This window comes from Physeter macrocephalus, chromosome 7 (genome assembly GCF_002837175.3).
Source record: "Physeter macrocephalus isolate SW-GA chromosome 7, ASM283717v5, whole genome shotgun sequence".
In the NCBI taxonomy this organism is placed as follows: domain Eukaryota; kingdom Metazoa; phylum Chordata; class Mammalia; order Artiodactyla; family Physeteridae; genus Physeter; species Physeter macrocephalus.
The window spans coordinates 65,344,988-65,351,860 of record NC_041220.1 but is presented as its reverse complement, the minus strand read 5'-3'; the positions used below and the strand labels follow the sequence as shown (position 1 = coordinate 65,351,860).

The 6,873-nt window shown below is 41.0% G+C and overlaps 1 pseudogene; it reads left to right on the top strand.

The window, feature by feature from the left end:
• Positions 1-2,305: 2,305 nt before the first annotated feature.
• On the top strand, positions 2,306-3,739 carry LOC102979549 (ubiquitin carboxyl-terminal hydrolase 48-like; annotated as a pseudogene).
• Positions 3,740-6,873: the final 3,134 nt, after the last annotated feature.

Genomic DNA, 6,873 nt, shown 5'->3' with positions numbered 1-6,873 from the left:
TAGAAAATCTTCATAACCTTGAGTAGGCAAATATTTCTTAGATAGACCAAAAAAAAAAAAAATCATGTTTTTGAAAGATGCTGTTAAGAAACTAAAAAGGCAAACCACAGATTGGGGGAAAATATTTGCAAAGTTACATCAATAAATAATTCTTACAACTAAGTAAGAAAAGGATAACCTGATTTAAAAATCATTTGAACAGACACTTTGCTAAAAAAGATATATGAATGGCACAAAAATGCATAAAAAGATGTTCAACGTCATTAGTCATTAAGGAAATGCAAATGAAAACTGTCACAGAATACCACTTCACCCCCACAAGGATGGCTAAAATCCAAAAGAGTGACAATGCCAACTGATGTTAAGGATGTGGAACAATTATAACTCTCATATATTGGTGTGGGAATGCATAATACAACCGTTTTAGAAAACAGTTTGGCAATTTCTTATATAGATATACACTTACTATATGACTCAGCATTCCCAATCTTAAGAAATTTTCCAGGTGACAATGAAAACATACATCCACAAAAGTTGTGTATTTTATTCATAAATTAGCTTTTAAATAATTGTCCCAAACCAAAAAAACCCAAATCAACTTGTGAATGGATAAACAAATTGTATTGTATTATTATGTCTGTACGATGGAATATAACTTAGCAAAAAGAAAAAGAAAAATAAGAAAGAAACAGACTCCTACACAAGCGACGACATGAACAAATCTCAAATCATTATACTGGTTGAAAGAAACGAGGCATAGAAGACTGCATATGTCTGACTGTAGGTATAGGAAATTCTGGAAGAGGCAAAACAAGAGTGACAGAAAGCAGATCAATGATTGGCAGGGGCTGGGAGTAGGGGGAGGAGAATTGTGGGGTAGTGACATCTTCTATTTCTTCATTGTGGTGGTGGTTACATGACAGGATACATTTGTCAAACTTTTTGAACTCTACACTTAAAATGGGTACATTTTTATTATACATAAGTTATGCCTCAATAAAACTGATGAAAAAATTCTAAGTTAATGTGCTAGGATTATAGAAGAGACATTAAAAAGTGGCTTCCCTTCCTGTATTCTTATGTACGTTACACTTACCCTAGGATTTTGGCATCAGGAATGGGTTTTTTTTATAAGCTGACAACAGGGAGGGCACAGATACAGTCCAGAATTGTGCTGTCTGATCTAGGAGCCACTAGACACATGTGGCTATTTGAATTTCAATTAATTAAAATTAAATAAAATTTACAATTTAGTTGCTTAGTCACCCCAGCCCCATTTCAAGAGCTGAAGAGCCACATGTGACTGGTGGCTACTGCATAGGACAGTGCAGTTTTATAAAGCACATTTCCATTGTCACAGAAACTGGACTGTGCTGGCCTAGAACACATTTCTGAATAAATTTTGTAAGCAAATGCAGGAATCTGAAAGCCTTTGGTTTACAAAAGACAAGCTTTGTTGAAAGAGAGTGTGCCCTAGCACATTTCCATTGTCACAGAAACTGGACTGAGCTGGCCTAGAACACATTTCTGAATAAATTTTGTAAGCAAATAGCAAATGCAGGAATCTGAAAGCCTTTGGTTTACAAAAGACAAGCTTTGTTGAAAGAGAGTGTGCCCTTCTTCCCCACTCCCCGTTCCCCCTCCCCCCAGCCCCCGGGTATTAAAGTATCTAAGAGTGAGCTTAGAGTCAGCTTAGAGTCACACTGAACAGCGCAGAGGGTGCGGAGGATGAGAATCAGTCATGGTGGGTATCACAACTTTCAAAAGAAGGTTTCAGCCTACAAGAACATGGACTAGTCAAGATCAACAGACACCCAGAAGTTATCAGCAAATACAGAGAAAGTCAGGCAGACAAGGCGTCCGTCTCAGAATGCCAGGAAAATATCCAAGGCCCCTTAAGCTTAGATCACCTTAGAAATGAAAAAAGGAGGGAAACCTCAGGGGAGTAAGAGGTCCTAGAATTTGACTTGGGAGCTACTTAAAGTAGACACGGGCTTTAAATGCAGATGCTCATGTTACTGTGAGTTGGCAAGACAAAGTTGTCAGCCAGCAATAGAAATAGGCCTTGTAAATCTAACATGAATTCCGTTAGAGGAAAATAAAAAAGATATTGTTGCAGCTCAAAAAATTCATCTAACTTTATCAAATTAGAAGTTTTCGGCCGGCTTGGAAGACTAGTGGTGCGCAGGATGCTATCCAGGACAGGGGCTGAGACGCCGCTTCCCCAGCAGCGCCAGTGGCAGAGCCCATTTTGGCGGCGACAGCAGCAGCGCCGGGCTCAGGAGGTGCTCCTCGGGCCAAGGCCATGGCCTCGCGGCTGCAGCTGGAGAAGGCGGCCTGGCACTGGGCGGAGACGGTGGGGCCCGAGGAGGTGTCGCAGGGGCACATATGGCTGGAGCCCTGCATCCGTGACGTGTGCAGACGAAACTGCAAAGGAAATCCGAATTGCTTGGTTGCAATCGGTGAGCACATTTGGTTATGAGAAATAGATGAAAATAGTTTTCACAGCACTGACGACCCCAACTGTGAGAGGAGAAAAAAGTACTCATCTGTGGGCCTCACTAACCTGGGAGCTACTTCGTATGTCAACACATTTTTTCAAGTGTGGTTTCTTAACCTGGAGCTTCTGCAGGTGCTCTACTTATGTCCAAGCACCTATAGTGACTACATGATGGGAGCTGGTATCCAAGAAGAGAAAGATGAGCCTCAAGAAATTTGTGATCATCTCCAGTACTTATTTGCCTTGTTGCAAATCAGTAATAGGTGCTACATTGATCCATCAGGATTTGTTAAAGCTTTGGGCTTGGACACAGGGCAGCAGCAGGATGCTCAAGAATTTTGAAAGCTCTTTATGTCTCTTTTGGAAGATACTTTGTCTAAACAAAAGAATCCCAGTGTGAGGAACATTGTCCAACAGCAGTTCTGTGGGGAATAAGCTTATGTAACTGTCTGCAATCAGTGCTGCAGAGAATCTAAGATTTTATCAAAGTTTTATGAACTGGAGTTAAATATCCAAGGCCACAAACAGTTAACAGATTGTATCTCAGAATTTTTGAAGGAAGAAAAATTAGGAGACAATCGGTACATTTGTGAAAACTGTCAAAGCAAACAGAATGCAACAAGGAAGATCCGACTCCTTAGTCTTCCTTGTACTCTGAACTTACAGCTAATGCATTTTGTCTTTGACAGGCAAACTGGACATGAGAAAAAGCTGAATACCTACATTGGCTTCTTAGAAATTTTGGATATGGAGCCTTATGTGGAACACAAAGGTGGGTCTTATGTGTATGAACATAGTGCAGTCCTCATACACAGAGAAGTGAGCGCTTATTCTGGTCACTACATTGCCCATATGAAAGATCCACAGTCTGGTGAATGGTATAAGTTTAATGACGAAGACATAGAAAAGATGGAGGAGAAGAAATTACAACTAGGGATTGAGGAAGATCTAGCAGAACCTTCTAAATCTCAGACATGTATACCCAAGTGTGGCAAAGGAACTCACTGCTCTCGAAATGCATACATGTTGGTTTATAGACTGCAAACTCAAGAAAAACCCAACATAACTATTCAGGTACCAGCCTTTCTTCAAGAGCTGGTAGATCAGGATAATTCCAAATTTGAGGAGTGGTGTATTAAAATGGCCGAGATGTGTAAGCAAAGTGTGGATAAAGGAAAAGCAAAGCATGAAGAAGTTAAGGAGCTGTACCAAAGGTTACCTGCTGGAGCTGGTCTGTAAGATCTTCTGGGACAGGCGGTGCCCAATCTGAGCTACTAGCTCCAGGTGGGCACCCTCACAACCTTATCTCTCAGAGCCTGACTAAGGCCTGGTTTAGAGCCTTGTGGGAGGTCTCTGGGTGGGGGAGGCTAGGGTAGTGTAAAGGATGTAGCTTGCCATGTGGATGTGGCACATGGGGTGTGGTCACCCCATTTCCCTGGTTGTGCAAAGATTGCAGAGCATGCAGACAGACCTCTGTTGTGGCTACCCAAAAAAGAAACCAAGGAGCACTAGTGAATTTACAGACTAGTGAAAGTAACGGCCATTTATTGAGCACCTGTGAATCAGGTGCCACCAGGAGCAGCACAAACTTGTTTTGTGATCTCACTCTCGGTGCCTATACATCTGTAGTCATTCTATCACTTCCTAAGGCATTCTTGTCTTTATTGCTGAAGATCTGAGAAAAAAGTTAACCTGGGCACATCACCTCAGGGAGCGCTCATCTCGTGAAGAAGCTCAGGGTAAAGGCACGACTGCCAAAGCAGCAGTGAGAGCGACTTGACACCAGGAGGGAGACCTCAAGGAGGCCGCAGCCACAGGAACCCGGAGTCCTGGCCCCTGTCAGCCTTCCCGGAGGGCTTCAACTGGGCCCCTCAGGCCACACTCTGGCTGAGCACTGCCCACCTCACGGACCCTGTTTTGCCTCACATTGCCTACCCAGTCGTCCTGTTGCCAGAATGACCTGAAGTCTGAAAATTGCTCATCAGGAAAAGGCATAGCACGGGCCTCTTCTCTGTGGTTTTACTTGCCAATGACCACTATCTTGATAATTCCGTGTGGTTGACAGGGTCTTGGTACTCCGGCCTGAGCCTCTGAGGTGGGAGAGCCAAATTCAGGACCTAGGACCACCAGAGACCTCCAGGGCTCTTGTAAGAGGCAAGAGCTCTCTCAGAGATCTCCGTCTCAATGCTAAGACCCAGCTGCATCCAATGTCCAGCAAGCTACGGTGCTGGACACCCCATGCCAAACAACTAGCAAAAGAGGAACACAACCCCACCCATTAGCAGGGAGGCTGCCTAAAATCAGACTAAGTTCACAGACATCCCAAAACACACCACCTGACATACCCCTGCCCACCAGAAAGACAAGATCCAGGCCCACACACCAGAACAAAGGCACCAATCCCCTCTGCAAGGAACCCTACACAAACAACAGAACCAACCTCACCCACTGGGGGCAGACACCAAAAACAATGGGAACTACGAACCTGCAGCATGTGCAAAGGAGACCCCAAACACAGTAAGTTAAACAAAATGAGAAGACAGAGAAATAGGCAGTAGATGAAGGAGCAAGGCAAAAACCTACAAAGGCAAACAAATGAAGAGGAAATAGGCAGTCTAACTGAAAAAGAATTCAGAGGAATGATAGTAAAGATGATCCAAAATCTTGGAAATAGAATGGAGAAAATACAAGAAATATTTAACAAGAACCTAGACGAACTAAAGAGCAAACAAACAATGATGAACAACACAAGAAATGAAATTTAAAATTCTCTAAAGAATGAAAAGAATTCAGGACAGTCTCAGAGACCTCTGGGACAACATGACACACACCAACATTTGAATTATAGGGGTCCCAGAGGAAGAAGAGATAAAGAAAGGGTCTGAGAAAATGTTTGAAGAGATTTTAGTTGAAAACTTCTCTAACAAGGGAAAGGAAATAGTCAATCAAGTCCAGGAACTGAAGAGAGTCCCATACAGGATAAATCCAAGGAGAAACATGCCAAGACACATAATAATCAAACTATCAAAAATTAAATACAAAGATAAAATATTAAAAGCAGCAAGGGAAATATAACATACAAGAGAATCCCTGTAAGGTTAACAATGGATCATTCAGCAGAAACTCTGCAAGCCAGAAGGGAGTGGCAGGACATATTTAAAATGATGAAAGGGAAAAACCTACAACCAAGCTTACTCTACTGAGCAAGGATCTCATTCAGATTGAACAGAGAAATTAAAAACCTTACAGACAAACAAAATGTAAGAGAATTCAGCACCACCAAACCAGCTTTACAACAAATGCTAAAGGAACTCCTCTAGACAGGAAACACAAGAAAAGGAAAAGACATAGAATAACAAACCCAAAACAATTAAGAAAATGGTAATAGGAACATACATACAACATACATAACTACCTTAAATGTAAATGGATTAAATGCTCCAACCAGAAGAATAGACTGGCTGAATGGATACAAAAACAAGACCCGTATATATGCTGTCTACAAGAGACCCACTTCAGACCTAGGGACACATACAGACTGAAAGTATATGGATGGAAAAAGATATTCCATGCAAATGGAAATCAAAAGAAAGCTGGAGTAGCCATTCTCATATCAGACAAAACAGACTTTAAAATAAAGACTATTACAAGAGACAAGGAAAGACACTACATACTGATCAAGGGATAAATCCAAGAAGAAGATATAACAATTGTAAATATTTATGCACCCAACATAGGAACACCTCAATATATAAGGCAAATGCTAACAGCCATAAAAGGGGAAATCAACAGTAACACAATCATAGTAGGGAACTTTAACACCCCACTTTTACCAATGGACAGATCATCCAAAATGAAAATAAATAAGGAAACACAAGCTTTAAATGAAACATTAAACAAGATGGAGTTAGTTGATATTTATAGCATATTCTATCAAAAACAAGAGAATACACTTTCTTCTCAAGTGCTCATGGAATATTCTCCAGGATAGATCATATCTTGGGACACAAATGAAGCTTCAGTAAGTTTAAGAAAATTGAAATCATACCAAGCATCTTTTCTGACCACAATGCTATGAGATTAGAAATCAATTACAGGGAAAAAACCGTAAAAAAATCACAAACACATGGAGGCTAAACATACGTTACTAAAAAACCAAGAGATCACTGAAGAAATCAAAGAGGAAATAAAAAAATACCTAGAGACAAATGACAATGAAAACCCAATGATACAAAGCCTATGGGATTCAGCAAAAGCAGTTCTAAGAGGGAAGTTTATAGCTATACAAACGTACCTCAAGAAACAACAAAAATCTCAACTAAAAAACCTAAAAATCTCAACTAGACCACAATGCTATGAGATTAGAAATCAAT